The sequence below is a fragment of the Pollicipes pollicipes genome, unplaced genomic scaffold, assembly GCF_011947565.3.
Source record: "Pollicipes pollicipes isolate AB1234 unplaced genomic scaffold, Ppol_2.1 Scaffold_4740;HRSCAF=5597_pilon_pilon_pilon, whole genome shotgun sequence".
Classification (NCBI taxonomy): domain Eukaryota; kingdom Metazoa; phylum Arthropoda; class Thecostraca; order Pollicipedomorpha; family Pollicipedidae; genus Pollicipes; species Pollicipes pollicipes.
Window position 1 is genome coordinate 13,569,157 of NW_023596545.1, and position 21,109 is coordinate 13,590,265.

The following is a 21,109-nucleotide window of genomic DNA, read 5'->3' on the forward strand; positions in this document are numbered from 1 at the left end:
CCGCCGCACCATCGACTGGTTTGCGCGGCCTTAGGGCAGCGTGGACTCATGGCCCAGGGTTTATCATGGCCCCTACTTTCCTGAGCTACCCCCGTCATTGAAGTTAGCCTCTCTGAGAGATTCGCTGTGTACCCAGGACAGTTCTGTGCGGAACTCCACCCCACGGCCTCATAGTCGTTCACGATGCGTGCTTTTGTGGCGACAGCGAGCGGTTAAAGCCTGTGCTTAGCACCGCAGTCCCCAAATACCTCAGACGTACAGACGACCAATGAACGTTGTTTTACTGCATCACCATTAATTTGACTTTTGTATTTAGTTAGTAATTATCGTTTTGTCAATTCTTACTTCCCATCCGAATGACATACAGAAGGTCATGTTATGAGCAATACCTAGTTAGAACAAGTTTCCCAAGATACGCTCAAAGGGTCCTAAACTCTGATTACCATCGGCGGAAAACTGGTTAAATATCAACCATCAGGTACGTCAACGCCAAGGTTTTCGGAATTTGTAATCACTGTCTGCGCATTTGAGTTAACATGAACTTGAAAAGGGTGCGTACGCGTCGTGCGGTGCCCACAGCAGTACCATGGCAACACTCTCCGGCATCACTCGCTAGCGCCGTGGTTATGGATGCCATGTTTACGACCAGGGAACGTTGTTTTACTGCATCACCACTAATTTTGCTTTTGTATTTACCTAGTAATTATCATTTTGCCAGTTCTTACTTCCCATCCGAGTGATAGATAATGAACGTCAAATAAATGTTGATGTATATCATTGCGAATTACTACGACGCCTTAATACAACGCCTCATTGATTTGTTTGCGTGCCATTCCCTGTCCTGTTGTCTACTTCTGTCTCTCTCTGTCTACCTCTCTCCCTCTCTCTCTCTCTCTCTCTATCTGTGTCTCTATCTCTCTCTCTCTCTCTCTCCTCTCTCTCTATCTATCTCTATCTCTCTCTCTCTCTCCTTCTCTCTCTCTCTCTCTCTCTCTCTCTCTCCTCTCTCTACTCCTCTCTCTCTCTCTCTCTATCTCTCTCTCTCTCTCTCTCTCTCTCTCTCTCTTCTATACGTTTTGCATGCAAACACAAGTGCAAATGCCTGGACCGATACGAGATCAGTGTCGTGCCCCCCCCCCCCCCTCCACCACCGAAAAGCCTTCAAATTATGCCCTGATTTGACGCAAGTACACGGTGAAATACGTGACATCCAACGAAGCATTCTTTAAATGTAGGCTACTACAACAGTGCCATCGACCATCAGAAAGTAGCTTACACGTTCACACGTACATGATACAAATTCAATGGAGAGAAGGATATATATATATATACATATATATATATATATATATATATATATATATATATAGAGTAGAGTGTATCATGTATATATATATACATGATACACTCTACGAACTCGAACGGTGTAAGCAATATTCGTTGATAATGGCTATTCGAAAATAGCCTTAGTGAAGAGATTGAGTTCATCTTGAATCGACGAAACCAGAAACCACTCGACAAGAAACCGGCCCATTAACTTTTTTACCGAAATCAAATGCCCCGTCATACCAGGTGGATGAAAAAGTTTCGCGAAACATCATCAGAACAAACACCACACCGACGGAGGAAAACACTGAAATAAGACTTACCATCTATTACAAGAGCAGAATAACTGAAAGCTGTATAATGTAAAACAACTTGACAGCGAACCAAAACCACCTAAAGCGCACCAGTATAGTGCATAGATTTAAATGCCCGGAGGAGACTGTCGGCTCCGCAACTCGACCTGTATTGGAATGACCACAACATGCCAATCACGACGCGTAACTCCGCACCTACAGGAGGGGGCACAAGACCGGCAAATGCGCAAAACCCATGACCAAAAACTATTACCTTCTGACCTGACTGAAAGCAAACTGATTCTAAAATCATGTCCGAACAAACGACACGTACAATTCTTGAAGCCATCGTCATCAGAGAATAAATATAATAGTCCGTATATAATTATTGTATAAGAAATAAATATCATTACATAATAAATAAATATTATTACTGAATATACATAACATAATATTAATATTATACATGCTAGTATATTTATTTTCATATTAGCATATATATATTAATATTATGTTAGTATTATATCATAAAAGTATAATAGCCCGACCATCTAACATTGCTTTGAGAATGGAGAACGAATGTCCTTGGAACGTTAGCTAGCTTACACTTATATAATCATAGGTGAGGGGATTTATGACTTACCAAAACAACGGACCGTTGAACTCGGGCAATCGAACAAACGCATAAGAAACTAATTAAATGTACATCTGCCCTTGCGTTTAGCCAAGCCTGCATTAATGAAAGCACCACTGGCTTAGTACACGAATGTGATATTTATGTATATGTGTGCTTTTTCATTTGTGTGTGGGTACGTATATTTTTGTGTTTGCGCTCAAGTGCACGGATGTTAAATTGATTTAAATGAGTACATATACGTATGGGTATATGTATTTTATCCCTTTGCACTCCCTTCACTAACCTTACTCTTCCCCTTTTCTTTCACTGGACTCCACGCCTCATTCTAGCCATAAACCTCGCTGGAGGAAAGTTTTGCCGCTCAGCCTCCCTTCGCGGGCGAACTGTAAACCCATGAACTATCACCCAGACTCTTTCAACCCAGCACCTACTACATATCGCCATCTCATCCTCACTGTACATCTTGTCATCGCGCGTTCCACTCAGCTCATCTTTGTCAGTTCATGATCCCATATTTAATTCATTATCTATCATTGTGGTAGATCCCGTGTATATATGCATCAAGTACCCTCTGAGCACTGCCGTACCCAAAGACTTCTAGGAGTTATTTAAAGTGAATTTTCGACATTCCACGTAAATGTAATGCAATAGAGTCAGAAGATGAAATAAACAACGGGGATGAAGGCAGCGTGCCATACGACAATGGCTATTCATCACCTTCTCAAAAGTCAAGATTGTCCTATAAAGGTCGGATTACTCGCGATTACTGACACCCGCACGTCTGCAGGCAGCAAGCTTCATTCGCTAGATGTGCGAAACGTGAACGACCTACACCCCAAACTCAGTCCGGGCATGTGGCATCTGCAGCTGCTCGACGGCCGCTGCCCGAGTGGGACGAGCGGACACAGAGCGACGAGAGCTACGGAGATGCCACGAGATCATCTCCGTAGCATCTCCGCAGCATTCTCGCAGCTTCTGGTAGCATCTCCGGCCAATTTCCGGTCTGTCTCACTTACGTCCTATCAGATCCAGACCCAATCAGTCAGTTCCATATCCAGATCAGCCTGATTCCTAACAAACCAGCAGCGCACGCGCGGCCCGGTCACGTGGGCAACATGCGAGTCTGGTATCTAACACGCGCTCTGGATCATGTAGGCTTCTGCCAGACTAGCATCAGACCTCCGATTTGCCTTGCCTTGGGTCCCCCTTCCAGACCGTCATCTAACAAACGGCTTCTCTCCCCCAGACCCCTACCAGACCGTCATCTGCGGCTGGTCTGCACCACCTCAGCCCCCTACCAGACTGTCATCTGCGGCCGGTGTGCGCCACCTCAGGCCACTGTCAGACGGTCATCTGCGGCCAGTCTGCACTGCACCACCTCAGCCCCACCTACCAGACCGTCATCTGCGGCCAGTCTGCGCCACCTCAGGCCACTGTCAGACGGTCATCTGCGGCCAGTCTGCACCACCTCAGCCCCCTGCCAGACCGTCATCTGCGGCCAGTCTGCACCACCTCAGCCCCCTGCCAGACCGTCATCTGCGGCCAGTCTGCGCCGTCTCAGGCCGTCGACGGCCGCCGCTCGTTACCGGCTGTTATCGGAGAGTGACGACGGAACGCGAGGCACCGGTTGAAAAATGAGCACTGCGTTAGCCGGTGAGCCGCCGCCGCCGCCGCCGCCGCCGCCGCCGCTGGTCGCCGACGGTCTGAACGGCTCGCTGGCCGAGGGTCGCGGCGGCGGAGGCGTCCGCACCGCAACTGTGCGCGGCAGTGGCCAAGAGCCTGCTGCTGGGTCTGGTGGTGGCGCTGACCATCTGCGGCAACACGCTGGTGCTGCTGGCGCTTGTGCGCACGCGCACGCTGCGCGGCAGCACTGCCTACCTGATCGGCAGCCTGGCCGTGGCCGACCTGCTGCTGGGCGTGGCCGTGCTGCCGTTCTCGGCCGTGCTCGAGGTGTCGGGCCGCTGGTACTTCGGCGCGGCGTTCTGCAGCGTCTGGGCGGCTGCCGACGTGCTCTGCTGCAACGGCCAGCATCCTCTCCCTCTGCGTCATCTCGGTGGATCGCTACATCGGCGTGACGCGGCCGCTGGGTCACGCCGCCATCATGAGCGGCAGCCGCACCATGGCCATCAACGTGCTGGTCTGGCTGCTGTCGCTGGCCATCAGCATCGGCCGCTGATGGGCTGGAAAGGTCCGCCGGCCGCCGGCGACGGCCGCTGCAGCGTCAACACACAGGTCGGCTACGTGCTCTTCTCGGTGATCGGCTCCTTCTACTTTCCCAATGCTGGTCATCCTGGCCGTGTACTGGCGCATCTACCGGGCCGTGGTGCGCGAGACGCGCTGCTGGGAGAGCGGGGTCAAGGTCACCGACTCGCAGGTGGCGCTGCGGGTGCACAGGGGCGGTGCACGCGGCGCTGACCCCGCCGGCGAGAGGTCACGCCGCCCGTCCGCGACAGCACGTGCAGCACCATGGATGAAGAGCGCTACCCGGACGTGGTGCGCGCCCGTGACTCCAGCAGCAAGCTCAGCAAGTTCCGTCGCCAGACCAAAGCGGCCAAGACGCTTGGCATCGTGGTGGGCGTGTTCCTGCTCTGCTGGTTCCCCTTCTTCTTCGTACTACCGCTCAGTAAGTACAGCGGAGATGCGTTATAACAAAAGTTTGCTACATAAGCCATTGCCGGTTTGGAACTATTTGGTCCATTGCCGTAACAATATATGTGCCGGCCTTCCCTATGTGGTCGCGTATTCTGCGGCTTGAGCTACGGCGCTTGGTTTCTTGTCCACTTCACCAGCGATTGTGCCACGTCTGTGCGTGCGGAGTGGCGTGCCAGGCCGCTGTTATTGGAGTTGGACCATGCGCTCGATAGGCAATGTCATTTAGCGCCGAACTTGCCAAGCTGATTTCCGGACGATGATGGAGTTCTTGGACGTGAGCGAACTCGGCACATCACACCTTTCAGTTGCATGAGAACGCTCTCCTGAGCTACACTGTCCCGGGGCGTGGCACTGGACCGCAGCCCGAAATTTTGTGTTGGTGGCATGGTCCCCGACGTTGGCTTCAGATATTTTACGGTGATGTAATATATCTCCATTTTATAACTCAAAGGACAACACTTACCGTATTTTGTGACCATTAAGTGCGCTGCGTGGGAGGTTTCCATTATTTTCGCAGCTACGGATGGACGTTTGTCGGAATCACGTTATCTGGTGGTGCACTGGTTTTGTTCTTGTTTTTTTAAACGTGTGACGGAGGCGAACGAATTTTACGTCGGGTACCATTTACCTTTCCAACATTAACTGAAGCCAGTTACCTGTGTTGCTTTCCTGTGCCTGTTACCTTTGCCGGCAAGTTACCTGTGCCTGCTTTCAAAAAACGGCGCACTAAATTGTTTTGTGCATGTCCACGCCGTATCTTATGTACAGCCTGACATAAATCATCGTCGTTCACCTTTTATTGTCATGGTGCGCGTACGAGAGCAGTTTTGGAAAACTTTGACCATGGCTTCTTCTAAGAAATGCATTTTTGAGATACTCAACCTCTTTACTGAAATATATCGCTTTCTTGTGCACCACATTGAAGATGATATGTGGTAAGAACCTCAAGGTCACTGTCATTGCAATCTGGAAAAAGTGACCTCCTTTTCGAGAATGGCTCTTCTCCAGTAGCTAGTACTGAAGAGCGGCACAATCCAAGAACGGCCAGTCCCAAAGTGTACGGTCACCATCCCGGGACTAGTATCATTCATATGCTCAATGTTGTTACCTTGCATAATGTTAAATCCAGCCTCAACAAAATGCAAACGATATGCTATGTTTATGGCAGAATGTGTCATCGCTCACGTAACTCAGTCAGTGTATCAAAATTCCAGATCATACAACACAGCTAAATGAAAGAAGTGAACGCAAAAACACACAAAAGCACAAAAAGCCGGATGTGTGCAGATTTGAAGGTGCAATGCAAGAGCCATATGTCAAAAATTTGCTCATGTATATCGTTTTGGGACATTACCATGAAGCTTTTGCTCTCTCGTCGCATCCTTCGGACGTCAGGCCGCGCTGCGTGAGCGCTTTATCTTGGAAGACAACCCACATCCCACCCTGTGCACAAATTTGCTTCGGCCGTGCTGCGGGCCGCGTCACGTTTGGATAGTGTGCTGCCTCGCCGTCATCACCGGCCGCAGCCGACTTCTTATGCCATCACTGTACTCTTTGGAGGTGTACTGCTGTCGTGTTTCGACTACCCTCCGGCACCTGTGACTGCCATGGTCATACAGGCCGTTGCCCACCACATCCGCTGCACCGTGGCAGACGGAGACGAGGACGGCGGACGTCGCTGACGCGGGGCGTTTGTGGCGCACTCGTCCGGTGGTGGCTGGGACCAGCCGCCAGCGGGGCTGAGCCGGGGCAGTCCGCCTGAGAACTGGCCCAGATGGCCAGCGTCGGCGCCTCAAACGGACGACCCGCCCAGCTGGCAAGTCAAGTGAAGCGAAATGCTATTTGGGCGGCAGCCTCCAGTCCGAGGATGATGGGAAATGGCGTGGGAGGCTGCCGGGCGCCATGCCATGGAAGAGCGCCGACGAATATGTTCTGAACCCGTTTAGATATCATCGTGCAGAAATGATGCGTGTAGCACGTTACGAAATCAGCTAATATTACTGTGTTGGACTAAATATGCGTCATTCACCCATTTCTTTCAATGCCGGCAATGCACACCGCAGTCAGAGACTCTGCAAAGGGTAAATATTGATGAGCAACGTGCTATCGATTGATCACAGAGATGCGATGCCGAAAAAGCACTCCGTCCGTAATACATAGACATGATGAAACAGGCTTGCGTATAACTCTTGGTACACTTTCAAGTAGGAAAGGTCGCTCTAGACAACTAAATTTCTCTGTTTGGTAAATATGCTCCCCGATACATCATTGTTTAATTACGCCATCGTACCTTGCACAGCACTGATGGAAGCTAACTGACGGCTGTTGTATCTGGAAATCGTGCTCACGAACGCCAAATGTGAACGGCTCGACTATTATTTATTTCTCGGCCTTGATTGCGGCTTGGGTTATGGAATGGCAGAACTTGAGTGACGTCATTATGGCGTCATAAACGTGAAGTTGGCCTTGCAATACTCTGCACGAAAAGGTCTCCCCATTGTCGTCTGCGTATAGTTAGATGGGTTAGAGAGGGGAACTAGAGGGGTTTAGTCCTTAAGAAGGGCAGGGCTGTGAACTGCGCCGAAAGGTCTTCAAGATGGCTATTTCAGTTCAAAACCTCATAGAAATGTTCAAGACCCTTCAACAACTTATGTGATGCGAACATGTGCTGCGGTAACACCAGTGAGAAACAGCTCTCCAGAGAGCCACCGTGGCTGTTTGGGGGTCCCCGTAGGAGCAGCTGAGACAGCTGCCGTTGCTGCTCCGCGGTCTCCCGTAACGCTACGCTGCCAGCCGTACCCAGAGGGCGCGGCGTGTCGACACGACAGTCGGCGCCTGTCCTGGACGTCCCTCCGCGCCCGTCACTCGCGCCTGCCGGTGCCATTGTGGCCGTGGCCGCCGCCGCCTGCAGCATTCACGAGCGCCTGTTACTGGCCAGGTGCCGCGGTGCTCGACGGCATCGACACCTGCCGACCCCGGCGGCTTGTCCCACATTACTCAGCGGCTGAACCCGTCCGCCCCCACGGCCGCACCCAGCAGCGGACCCACTGGGGTTAGCGTGACTGTTGCGCTTAATGTGGGGATGCAGGAGAATAGGCTCTTACGCGCTAATTATTGACTCGGTGAGGCTCCATCATGGGTTTCATCTGGTCCACCAGCCTGAGTTTGGATGCATTTCACACGCCGCCCGTTTGCCTGAGGCACTGGAGCGCATGTAGCGCTGAAGGGCGTGTACCGTTGCTTGCGAGTGGCGTTGGTAGACTTGCGGCATTGGTAGATGTGTGACATTGGTGGACGTGTGACGTAGGTGCACGTGTGGCGTTGGTGGTCGTGTGACGTTGGTGGTCGTGTGGCGTTGGTGGTCGTGTCACGTTGGCGCACGTGTGACGTTGGTGCACGTGTGGCGTTGGTCGTGTGACGTTGGTGCACGTGTGACATTGGCGGTCGTGTGACGTTGGTGCTCGTGTGAAGTTGGTGCACTGCGGCGTTGGTGGTCGTGTGATGTTGGTGCACTGTGGCGTTGGTGGTCGTGTGATGTTGGTGCACGTGTGGCGTTGGTAGTCGTGTGACGTTGGTGGTCGTGTGGCGTTGGTGGTCGTGTGACGTTGGCGCACGTGTGACGTTGGTGCACGTGTGGGTTGGTGGTCGTGTGACGTTGGTGCACGTGTGACGTTGGCTGTCGTGTGACGTTGGTGCACGTGTGGGTTGGTGGTCGTGTGACGTTGGTGCACGTGTGATGTTGGCGGTCGTGTGACGTTGGTGCACGTGTGACGTTGGTGCACGTGTGACGCTGGTGGACGTGTCACGCTGGTGGACGTGTGGCGTTGCTAACCGCACGCCTCACTTGCGGTGCTCCGGCATTAACGCACGCGGTCGCCGGGCGGTCCAATCAGCATCCGCCAGTCGGGCTCGGTGCGCACTGAGGAGCACGAGGAGGGGCGCCGTTCCGGGCACTCTGCAGACCGCGGACCGCCGCTCCTGGGCACTCCCCAGGTCGCCGAAGGTCCCTTCCAGGCACTCCGTGGGCCGCGAGCCGCCGGTGTCCGGCCAAGGGACCGACATGGGACGGCTGTGGTGCACACCAAACACAGCTGCAGAGGCCGATCGCGTCGACATGGGGAGAAGGGGAGGGGGAGGGGTGTGGATGATCGGACGATCGATGCTCCTCGTGATTTGTCCGTGCATTTTTGGAAAGATGCCCGTCAGTATAGGTAAGCGGGCTTTCTGTATTTGAGTGCTCGGCTCAGCGTTCAATCGGCTTTGGCAATCAGATGTCGTTTATTGCTGACCGTTATCATTTCGTGTGGCACTCACGTGCTTGGACGATGCTTCTCTAAGTGGATGCGGTTTAATGCGAGATCAATTGTTGCGCTTACTCACATTTAATTGCCACAGATAATGGATGACTGTTGCCTTCAGCAATGGACGAAGCTGGTTGTTATTCTAAAAGTGTGTTGAAATTACGAAGCAACAGCTCCAGAAGGAATGGTGTGTTCCACCTGTAAGCAATATTGATCGCGACAAAGTTTGTATGAACATTTTATGAGATCACGTGATGGTCAATCAATGAAATGAGCCCCATCGTTTGTTATATAGGTTGCGCTCAAAACTAAGCTTGCAAACAAAGTCCGAACGCGTCGGCGTGGGATGGCGACCGCTTTCATCAATGGATTATATCTTTCCTTGAAGTTGAAGTGGCGAAGGACCACTGATACAGCATTCGCCACCCAACCTTCAAATAACTTGTTTGAGAATGACTGGAAGTTTTGAGTTCGGTCACGCTGGGCAATTTTAATCCAGGATATCGATAATATCACAGCGCTTAAACGTTCTTTTGATCGTGACCCAAGTGCTGCAAAAACCCAGATATTTTGCTTGGATATTGGTCGCACTCAACAACACTAGACACCTGAACAAGTTTCCATGACCCCATGTATAGTCTTCCGTCTGGACCAGAGCATCTCGTAGACGAGAACGGCGCCGGAAAAAGTGACGCTGTGACGATGTGGAGCATTAGCAAGTGACGCTGACCGCTTCCTGACCGGCTGCTGGCGAACCGTGGGATCTAAAAGTTTTGGGACCCTTCAACAATGTGCCCGTCTGCACCATGCAGTTAGTTTACGTCTTCAGCTGCTCTGGCTGCACGGGTATGACGCTGATGAAAAAACTCACTCGAGTTTGTGCCACGCAGGACCATGTATTGCCAGTTGTATGATACTGCTTGCTTGTTGTTGTGTAATATTGCTTGCTAGCCATTGTGTAACGCTGCTTGCTTGCCATTGCGCAATGTTGCTTGCTTGTCTCTTTGCAATTTTGTTAGCTTTCCGTTGTGTAACATGTTTTGGCGATGCATGGCTTATGTTTTTGGACTGAGTGTGTGAACGACGGAATAGTTGGTAACGTGTCAATAGGGTCGCGTTGTTGTCATTTTTAATATTACACTCATACCTCTGTTGTGCTTGCCCCGCAAAAAATAAGCCACTTGTTGGGATGACATGGTGAATTGAGTGATCAACTGGCGACTATAACTTTTAGCTACATCAGAAGCGTTCAGTTTTATGAGCAATTTGCAAAAATGTGCTCACCAGTAAAGAAACAAAAGTTATATCGTCAGAACGCTCATAATTTGAAGAGGACTGGAACGCAGAACAGACATGTCAACTCTCGCGTCTCATCGTTATCCAATTATTTCACAAGCTAACCCATCGCGAGCTGTCATGCCCTTTGGCGATTGAAGTGTTGCATGTCTGTATGTTGGATATTGTATGACCAGTCTCTGTTCGCAGTTCGGAGGCTACACGCCGTGGCATTTGCTTTGGCGTGCACTGTTCGAAACTGCGGTTGTTTGGTGCTGTCCTTGTCCTTTCAGCCGTGTTTGGTGTTGTCCCAGTCCTGCCGGTCGTGTTTGGTGCCATTGTTGAGCCACGAGCTGTTTTGAAGCCTGTCTCTGTCCCGCCACTCCCGTCCGCACGCCCTGTCGGGGGTGGCGCCGCCCTCATCCGGACGCCCTGTCGGGGTGGTGCCACTGCCGTCCGGACACCCTGTCGGGGTGGCGTCGCTCTCGTTCGGATCCGTGTCGGATGGTGCCGCTTTCGTCCGAGCACCCTGTCCGGGTGGCGCCGCTCTCTGCGTCCCGTCCCGTCGGGGTGGCGCCGCTCTCGTCCGGGTGTCCTGTCGGGGTGGCGCCGCTCTCGTCCGGTTGCCCTGTCTGGGTGGCGCCGCTCTCTGCGTCCCGTCCCGTCGGGGTGGCGCCGCTCTCGTCCGGGTGTCCTGTCGGGGTGGCGCCGCTCTCGTCCGGTTGCCCTGTCCGGGTGGTGCCGCTCTCTGCGTCCCGTCCCGTCGGGGTGGCGCCGCTCTCGTCCGGGTGTCCTGTCGGGGTGGCGCCCGCTCTCGTCCGGTTGCCCTGTCCGGGTGGCGCCGCTCTCTGCGTCCCGTCCCGTCGGGGTGGCGCCGCTCTCGTCCGGGTGTCCTGTCGGGGTGGCGCCGCTCTCGTCCGGTTGCCCTGTCCGGGTGGTGCCGCTCTCTGCGTCCCGTCCCGTCGGGGGTGGCGCCGCTCTCGTCCGGGTGTCCTGTCGGGGTGGCGCCGCTCTCTGCGTCCCGTCCTGTCGCGACGACTGCGCCGCTTGGCGCCGGGACCTGACTTTGACGCATGGGGAGCGATGGGGAGCCAGTGCACCCGACTGAGACGAATGGATAGGCGAGGGAGAAAGTTGGAGGGGGTGGGAGGCAGATGACAGAAGAGAGGGGAAGAAGACGGGAAGACCATTAAAGTATTAGCAGCGATTGTCCTCGTTGTTTGCTGTGCATTTGCTACTGTTCCTGTTGACAGTATGAGCGCAAACACCTCTGGGATTTGTGCTGCTCCCCCCTTGAAGCTTTTGGATAGAATGGACCACTTTTGTGTTGTATGGACCATATAAAACGCCACGCCAACACAAACAGACCCCATTAACACGTAAGTCATAGTTCTGTCTATGCCTAACGTCGACAATTTTTGGTGGAACGTTTTTAGGACAAGCTAATGGACGTGGTGCCACTGCCCATTCTTCTGAAAGACAAAAAAGCAACACGGGAGCATGCTTGCAAGTGCGCTTAAATCAGTTGCGCTTAGAGCCCTGCCACACGACATGCGGCACATCTTCCTCTCTGTGAAAACAATCATCGTGTTTGAACGCAGCCGGATCAGCGCAAAACACACATCTTACAGATCGAGCAGACTATTTGGGAATTTGAAGATGCGGCCTGATTGCATATGCGGTGGAAGCGGGCGATTGCAGCTGGAGGTGGTGTTGCAGGGCCATGTGGGAGGTCGCCGTTTGCCTGATCGGGTAGCATAACAGCGGCGCCGAGGCGCGTCGCTGCTGATTCGCTGAGGTGCGCCGCTAAGTGGCGGGCTCGAGTGTCTGCATCTCAAGCTATTACTTTCGTCTATTAATCTCGTCCTCTGGCAGGTGGGTTCGCGCGAGCACGCCCAACTGCGGAGGTGGTGGCGCCGGAGCCATACCGGGGGCTATGCCGCGCCACACCGCGTTGTTTCCGCTCGGCCGATTTTCGCCGTATTATGAGCCTGTTCCGGTCGCTCTTCAAACCCCTCGAAGCTCCTCCCAACTAATCTGATCGTTCCCGCGGCTCCTCCAGCCTCCTCCAAGCAACTCATAGCTCCCCCGCTAACCTCCTCCAGCCACCTCCTATGCGAAGGGTGTTTTTTAAATGAATTTAGAGGAGGCTGTTATATAATAGAGAATGACGTGGTTCATTCATGTGTTTGGAAGCTCGTTTTTGTCGCATCACGGAGTCAAAATACTGCTATTTATATCGGTGCAGGTTGGTTGTGTTCAAAGTCATTTTGAAACATGTATAATTATTATTGTACGTATTTACGACTCTGAACATAATTTTTTTAAAGCAATCAGAACGTCCACTGTTACTTTCCACAGTTCTGCCATCAGTGATGAAAAAAACTAGGAGGCAATAATACATGCAGACAGCTGATACCTCCTCCGAAGTCGCTTCGGTGGTAGCAGGTTTAACGCAAATGATGTGCTCCTCCAGCTTATTTCACATTAATCAATCTTTGTGTGGAGGAGCGACGGGGACAGGCCCTATATCTGGCCTATTCCCGTCGTCCGTCGCCCGTCGCTCTGGCCCTATATCTGGTCTGTTCCCGTCGGCCGTCACTCGTCGCTCTGTCCCTATATCTGCCCTGTTCCCTTCGGCTGTCTCCCGCCGCTCTGGTCCTAAGTCTGGCCTGTTCCCTTTGGCTGTCGCCCGTCGCCCTGGCCTTATATCTGGCTTATTCCCGTCGTCGGTTGCCCGTCGCTCTGGCCCTATATCTGGCCTATTCCCGTCGTCCGTCGCCCGTCGCTCTGGCCCTATATCTGGCCTATTCCCGTCGTCCGTCGCCCGTCGCTCTGGCCCTATATCTGGGCTGTTCCCGTCGTCCTTCGCCTGTCGCTCTGGTCCTTTATCTGGGCTGTTCCCGTCGTCCGTCGCCCGTCGCTCTGGCCCTATATCTGGGCTATTCCCGTCGTCCGTCGCCCGTCGCTCTGGCCCTATATCTGGCCTGTTCCCGTCGTCCGTCGCCCGTCGCTCTGGTCCTTTATCTGGCCTGTTCCCGTCGTCCGTCGCTCGTCGCTCTGGCGCTACATCTGGCCTGTTCCCGTATCCCCGGAGATGAACTGAACTTCGGTGTGCGAACCCTAGTACGGAAATTGCGGCCCATCAGGAACTCTTTTTGGGTGTAGCCGGCTGCCTTCAAACAGGTCCATCTGGAGGCTTCCGGTGGCAACTTTGGGTCTGGCTGGAAATCGAGCGATTGAAAGAAGCGACGAGAAAGTTTTTTCAGCGTTAAACTCGCACAATTCGACACCGATTGCCAGGCACGGCCGTTCTGTCGGACCTCTTGGTGTCATTGATTCAGCATGCGGAAACCGGTGGTATGTGTGTGTGAGAGACAGGAATATGGGTAATTCTCGGCGAAATATTCTTGAGCTGTTATATGATAATATCATATTTTATGTATCTTATGTATCTTGTATTATAGATGATGTATTATATTATCCATTAGAAAAGTCCGTGGACACGGTGCTGTAGCTGTCGATTGATATATAACAGAACAAGCGATTTTTAGAACTTTAATAAAGGAGCTCAAACAGTGCAGTTCATTTAGTTTACCTGCGAGGGAGGATGGGGAGATTCTGCAGGGTAGAATCTGCCCAACCTCGCAGCTGTACCCCCAAAGATCTCGAGAACCCCACGTCTTGCCTGGCTTTGATGGCACAGACACCATCAGGTTTGTCTCGGTTGAGTCCTTCAGTCTTAAGCCCTTAAAATTAAACAAATTTAAAGCATTAGACCAAGAAAACAAACTTTTGAATTTGCTTCTTGAAAGGCTGTTGTGTTCATGTTTATGCACCAATTGCAATGGGACTAAACGCCTTTTAGGTTAGATTGAAAGGGTTTTCGCATATCCAAACCTGAAAACCGAACTGAAAATCTTACGATCTCATGAAATAAGATCCGGTCTAATGATCTGGTGATGTTATCGCGCCATACAATCTGCTTATAGATGTGTCAGCTATCAGTTTCGCAAGTTAATATGTAGTGTTCAATATCTTGCACAGAGACGAGTCCAGGTAAACAATATGAAGAAGCCACAATAAGTGCCACTTTTCTTCAACAACCCGCCAACTGGCTCTCTCCTCCTTCAGTAGCTGAGTGCTTACTTGCCAAAAAGTTATGACGCTTGTTCGGCATAATCGCGGATGAAATAGCTGTCGGCGGCATCGTTTTAATTTGACGTATTGACATGCACACACCGTTTCGACCAATAATTTTACGGCTCTCGCCTAGTTTTATTGAGCCTGAGGACTCGGCGGTGTTTGGCTCCTTACCAAATGCGCATCCCATCCCAAAGTCTCCCTAAATTGCCAGGACTCAAAACGCAGCTAAAAGTCTGGTTTGAACTCCATCAATTGAACCGAGACAGGTTGTGCCATTAAGCGCACAGGGCTAAAATGGGATACCTTTCAGTCCTTCTCAGGACTCAAGTAATTGCTGACGATGGTTGAAGAATTAATGAACTGGCCGAAACGTCGTGTACATACCAAGACAGCAGACGAGGACGGTAGTCCGTACAGTTATCCCATCCGTTAAACAAATGCCTCGTCTATATCACTCCGGGTAACGTGATTTGTGTATACAATTGCAGAAGTGAATTTCCCATCTGTATGTTACCACTTAATACGAGCATGCCACGCAAACTCGCTTTCATTTGGTTTCACGCAACGCAGGCGAACCCACCAAAAAGGAGAAACTGGGACCGTTTAATGTGAGATTTTCTATTTGTAAAAGTTCCACACGATATACGTTTTTGAACCCAATTTTCAGTAGGCGATGGTGGCACATACAAACCAACAAAAATTGCAACTAATGCACCAATTGGCTTAGTTAGCTATTAAATTTTAAGGGCGCGTCAGCTGCTTTGGCTGTTTGCTTAACAAATTGCCCGTTGCCTGTGGGCTTCCCGTTGTTAAGTATTTCATTGACCTTGCGCCTGGGGCAAGTTGAGCCGCCAACTTGTTTAATTGTCTTGGTTACAGACTTGAGGTCGCGTAAAGTCTGACAAGGTCAAATTCCAACCAGTGTGCGAACTGACCTTCTCACGCAATTAGTATTAGCATAGATGCTTGTTCTAAATCAAACGGTCGCTGGTGTTCATTTCAGGTCAGTGATTTTCTTTGACCTTCAGAATATAAAGATGACCAACAATCTTCAAAATTGTTTTGATGTTTGAACTGAAATAAGCGTCAAGGCTTCACTGGGGGGTATTTTTCCAAAAACAAAACGTTGGCCTGGGTTAGTTTAGGTCAGTGACCTTTAACTTAGTCCGAGTCCTACTAAGACGTCTATGGACGTTCCTGTGATCAATAAACTCCAAATGAACGTGGCACACTATCCCATAACGCTTTCTTAAAAACAGTTTGGATTTAACCTTGGCCTAATCTTTTTGCCTGATCTATGGTTTATGGATTAGTCATGATCCTAATTAAAAGGTATAATTGTCTAAGGATCCATTTCAAAGGTGCGCGGCTTCGTCCAACACTCCGTTATTGCATCAGATTGAATGTTCGCAAGGAATTGCCCTTGCCGACAGACATGGCCCGACTTTGGCCTGTCGTTGCTCGAAGACCTTTCAACGTACATCGAATATGTATGCCAAAACATAAGCTATTCGACTGCCTACACTTCACAAAGTTTAGCGTAATACGCCGCACCATTCGAAAGTTATCTTGGAAAACTTTCGGAAAGGGGTTAAATTGATTCCACACGTCCCCCAGTCGAGCGCGTGCTAATTTACCTCGAAATGTTACGAAATTGTGCCGTACTGACATTCCAATTGACTACTTCAAACCCTCACAGCAACAGATGAACGTCCCGAAAGCGAGGCCTGAAACTGCCACCGTGTAATCAGCTGTTTGCGACATTGTTTGAGTATGACATATGAATCCCGTTAAAAGTCGCAAGACTGCATGGCGATGCGGCGAACAATTTAGGAGTGATAAGCAAAAAAAAAGAGAAGCGTTGCGGGATATGCAGAACCCGCGCCTCCCCCCCTTCCCCCCCCCCCTACCAGCGGGAAAAGGCTATTCATTCAGGACATGCCTATATTGGATGATTATTGACCAAAGAATAACATCGCTCAAATGCCTACGCCAGTAAGCAATTGAGATTTATACACACATATGCATCCATATATATGCATGTAATATATATATATATATATATATATATATACAAAAGTAGCAAAAGTAATAAAAGTAAAGTAGTAAAAGTAATAAAAGGCTTCTATATCCAGGGCATGCCTATATTGGATGACTATTGACCAAGGAATAACATCGCTCAAATGCCAACGTCAGTAAGCAATTGATATACACCTGATACAAAATCATATCCGGTGCACGTTTGCATAAAACCACGCCATCGGTACTTAGGCGATGATCTTACGTTGTGACGTCAGCGTCACCGATGTCATAATCGTTCGGCCACGGCGTGTTTCGCGCCGACCGAGATCCGGCCGCTAGCCATGGCCGGCATTGGACGCCTCCTCGACTCCTGCTGAGAGGCGTCGCCGGTGATCAGTGGAATAAGCTCGTTCGGAGGCCGCATTGGCGGGGAAACTCATCGCGGTGTGACTGAACTGGGACGGACTCGAGCCGTTTTGACAGGGACACCGCACTGGATGGTGATCACACGTCGGACCGCGGAATTGGAGACGCCGTCAGGTCCGCTGCATCGTCGGAATCGCAACGCCTTGGGATGACTCTGGGATTGTAAGGCTCCGTTGCCCACTGAGCGCCAAATAATGGAAGTGAGAAACGGAAATTGCAAACGCAATTACAACTGAATACGTATGTACAACAATATTTGTACACGCGTGTACGTATGCACACGCACGGCAGTGTGTATATTCATGCTCGAGGGATGCACATGCCCGTAACAAGATATCAGTATGATGCAGATGGTGACATATACAACTTTTTCTAAAACACTTCCACCACCAAGGAAGTTCCACCGTCGCTGATCAGTAACGGGGTCGTTGGAAGCTCCGAGGAATTACAGTTGGGATCAAATTTTACCTCTCTTTTAATACGCACTTGGGTAAGAGTCAGTCTGACCCCACACCGGAGATTTTCCAGCATATTTTCCAACTTAAATAACCTAACAAACTTTTCAGCTCACTGCTCACTGAACAGCCAATATTTTGGTATAAAAAATTGATGCTGAAAGGTCGTTGACCTAGAGCAGGTCAAAGACAGGTCATGGCTGTCAGCGAATGCAACTTCTTGGGAATCGTTTAACATGATGCAGCAACGAAGTGTTAGACGAAGTCATACACCTTCGAGGCGTTTTTTTTATAGACAATTAGATTATTATAATTACGATTACGACAAATTCCACTTACCTTGAGTCAGGTATAAAGGTCAGGTCGAAGTCCAAACCTAACTACCTTCTTACTAGGCAACTAGCTTTGACGGGTACTTTTGGACGATCGTTTTGAAGTCCAGATCACGAGAACGTCACAGGATTGCTCATTTTTACTTAATGAAGATCAGGAGAGGTACGTGATCTAAACTGACCTCAACCAACCTTTAAGTTAGAGGTGTAGCCGAGTAAGTTAGCATTTGGCGCTGATTACATATTCATATATGAAAACAATGCCCCCGGTTTCTGTTCATTTTCACTATCTAAAGGAAAGGTCCCCTTACCAATATGGACACGGTGTTTGGTGTTTTTGAGATCTCAGGGCGAGTCAAAATGACCCCCGACCGAAGCGCGCCACATTCAACCGGCGAACCCGGCGCGTGTTACTGCAACACCATGCAGCTATTAGGGATTGAGGAGCAGGCTCCGCGGGCTCCTCCCGCACCGCTCCTAGCGTCCATTTTCCGCAGCATTCCCTCCTGATTAAGCTAGAAGCTCCTTTTGACCCTCACGTGAAGTTCGGCAACGTCACGTTGTCTCCTGCCTCACTACGCGTTCTTCCGTATCTTCCGCCGTATGGTTATGACTAGGTCTGTATATCCCAAGCCTGCTGAGCCACTCACCGCTGCCTTCCTACCTACCTTCCTGCCTACCTTCCTACCACCGCTGCCTTCCCTCCTTCCTACCCCCATGTTCCCGACAATGTGTGTCGTCCGTATCTAAGCCCTCTGGCCTGTTTCAGGTGCGCTGTGCTCCATGTGCTACATCCCGGAGCCTCTGTTCGCCTTCTTCTTCTGGTTGGGATACTGCAACAGCTGCCTAAACCCCTTCATCTACGTCTGCACCTCGCGCGAGTTCAAGCGCGCCTTCACCCAGATCCTGTGCGGCGGCGCGCGCCGGCGCCGGCCACCGCCCCTGCCCTGCCCGACGATTGCCTTTCACGAGGCGGGCCGGGCGCTGAACGGCGCGCAGGGGCGCAGCCAGGCCAGCGAGACGGTCGGCACGGCGGGCCGGCCGGCCTGCGGCTGGACCGGCGCTCGCCTGTAGACCGGCCACGGCGCGGCACGGCGGACAGCGTCACGGCCCGCCCTCGAGCGGCCGTCACCAGCCGGTGGGACTGCTGCGAGCTCGCGCGCTGCTGCGAGTCGCGTCCTGCGGCTCGACTGAACTCCTCGCCAGGCGGGCGATTTCAGGCGCTAGGGCGTACTATCCCGAGGGCGGTGACAGTCTGGGACGGCGGCCCGAGGGAAGAATGGTTCCCTCTGCCGGCCAGCACGCGACGAGCGTCACTGCGCCGCCCGCGGCCGCGCAGGGCAGGCCCCAGTCCCAACCAAAGGCGGCGGACCGTGGCTCCGAGAGCGGAGATGACGGCCAGCGGAAGACGCGGCCGTCAGTGACGGACCATCAGTGACGTCATCAGTCACGGGCCGTCAGTGACGTCATCATCCGTGACGGACCACGGCTGGACGGTCCGTGGGTGGCACCGATGGCACTCTGCGGCGACGGGCGAGGCGAGACAGCGGGGTGTGCCGAGACGGGCGAGGCGAGACGGCGGGGTGTGCGAGACCGAGCTCGACTGCCCCCCGTGTGCACATTCCCAGTGGAGCAGGCTCTCTGCAGATTCCAGAAGGTTCGCGACAAGGCGCCGGTGGGCCATCGACGTTTTGTTTCTTCAAGTGGTGCTCGAGCGATGTGCGGACCTCGGTTCGTGTCGTCGGTGTTTGTTTCCAAAGTGTCCCACGAAACCATTTACGTTGACAATAGCCACAACTTAAACCACCCACAACTCAAAACGAGAAGCTCCTTTTCCGGTTCTAAGCAAGGCGCGGGTATTGACATATGAACTGCTGCTCACTGCAGCTTGCTGTGCTCACACGAGTTTGTCTGCTTCACGCATTGTCTGGGCTGAGAGTAGCCACGTGCTCTGAGAGAACGAACTGGTCCTAGTCGCTGCACTTCCTAGTGACAGCTTGCTTACATGTGATGCCTGGTAGCTGTAGTGATGTGAGAATAAACGCTGCACCCAGTGGCCTCGCAGCCTCGGCAGCGTCAGGGGGTGTCGGAGCCGGAGAGTTGCCTCTGCGACGACGACAGCCGGTGACAATGCGAGCTTAGTGGGACGCCCCGTCCGCATGCACGTGTTCGCTGTCAAGGGACGTTACCAGCGCTGTCACGTCAGCACAGGACGGGGGTGTGACTACAGAGGACAGAGGGCCAGAGGACTGGTGGGGAGCTGAGGACAGCCGAGACACCACGTGAGCTGACAAGGCGGAAGACGGCCCGGGTGTCACACCAACATCTGCAGATGTCATGGAGGCTGCATTAGGCTGCGGAGAACGCTGGTAAGACTTGCGCGCTCGCCCGAGCCGTCCATGCTGTCTGTACTCGGGATCACGTGTTGTTTTTAGTATTCCAATGCATTTGCAAGCGAACGGCATACGCGAAAGGCTTTGCAAGTAGCTTTTCGAAATGGATGGTATCGAAGCATCTTGAAAGGCATAATGGGGCAAGATCAGAAACTTCGTTTTGTCATGGCCCATGGTAATTCGGCAGTGGTGGCGCGACGCGCCGATTCCTCTGAAAACCTCTTACGGCAGCTGTGTTGAGCGTCAAATAACAACGATGATGTTTCCAGATAGCTAGACAGTTGTTTTTGGACGACTCGCTCGAATGCTTTCATAATAGCAGGCAGAACAGATAAAAAAGCGTTTCATTCGGGGTTTTTGGACGCTTTCCGCTTGTGGGTTGGTGTGACAAGCGCGTGTTTCCACGCTTTGGGAGCCATGCCGGTGATCAGGGTGGAGCCGACATTGCTCATTAACACGCACCCGGATGGCCGGCTAGATACCCTTCGCTCGGGTGGGGGTCAATTTGACCCCCCTGAGATCTCGGAAACTAAGAAAGCTAAAGACACCAAATTTGCAGGGTGCTTTGACCTGTACGTGAACTCGCTTAGGTAAAAGTTTAAGCTTCCTAGGTCATGACCATCAGGCCACATAAGATTAAACAATGTCAAATTCCAGGCTGGTCTCCAAAGTGCCCCCAGAACCTAGGCAACTGTTTCTAAGCAAAAGATCACAAGCACATTTGAGGTCAATGACCTTATTTGACCTTTGAAGGTCATGGCAACTAAAATCACACAAGACTGCTCTGAGTTTTGCATTTGAAAAAAGGAGAAAGATTACGCTAGGCAGTATGTTCCTAAAACAAAATGTCG

The 21,109-nt window shown here is 51.7% G+C and overlaps 1 pseudogene; it reads left to right on the top strand.

Moving 5' to 3' along the window:
• The window catches only part of LOC119097947 (uncharacterized), a 53,179-nt pseudogene extending 33,186 nt beyond the window's left edge, over positions 1–19,993 (top strand).
• The last annotated feature ends 1,116 nt before the right edge of the window (positions 19,994–21,109 follow it).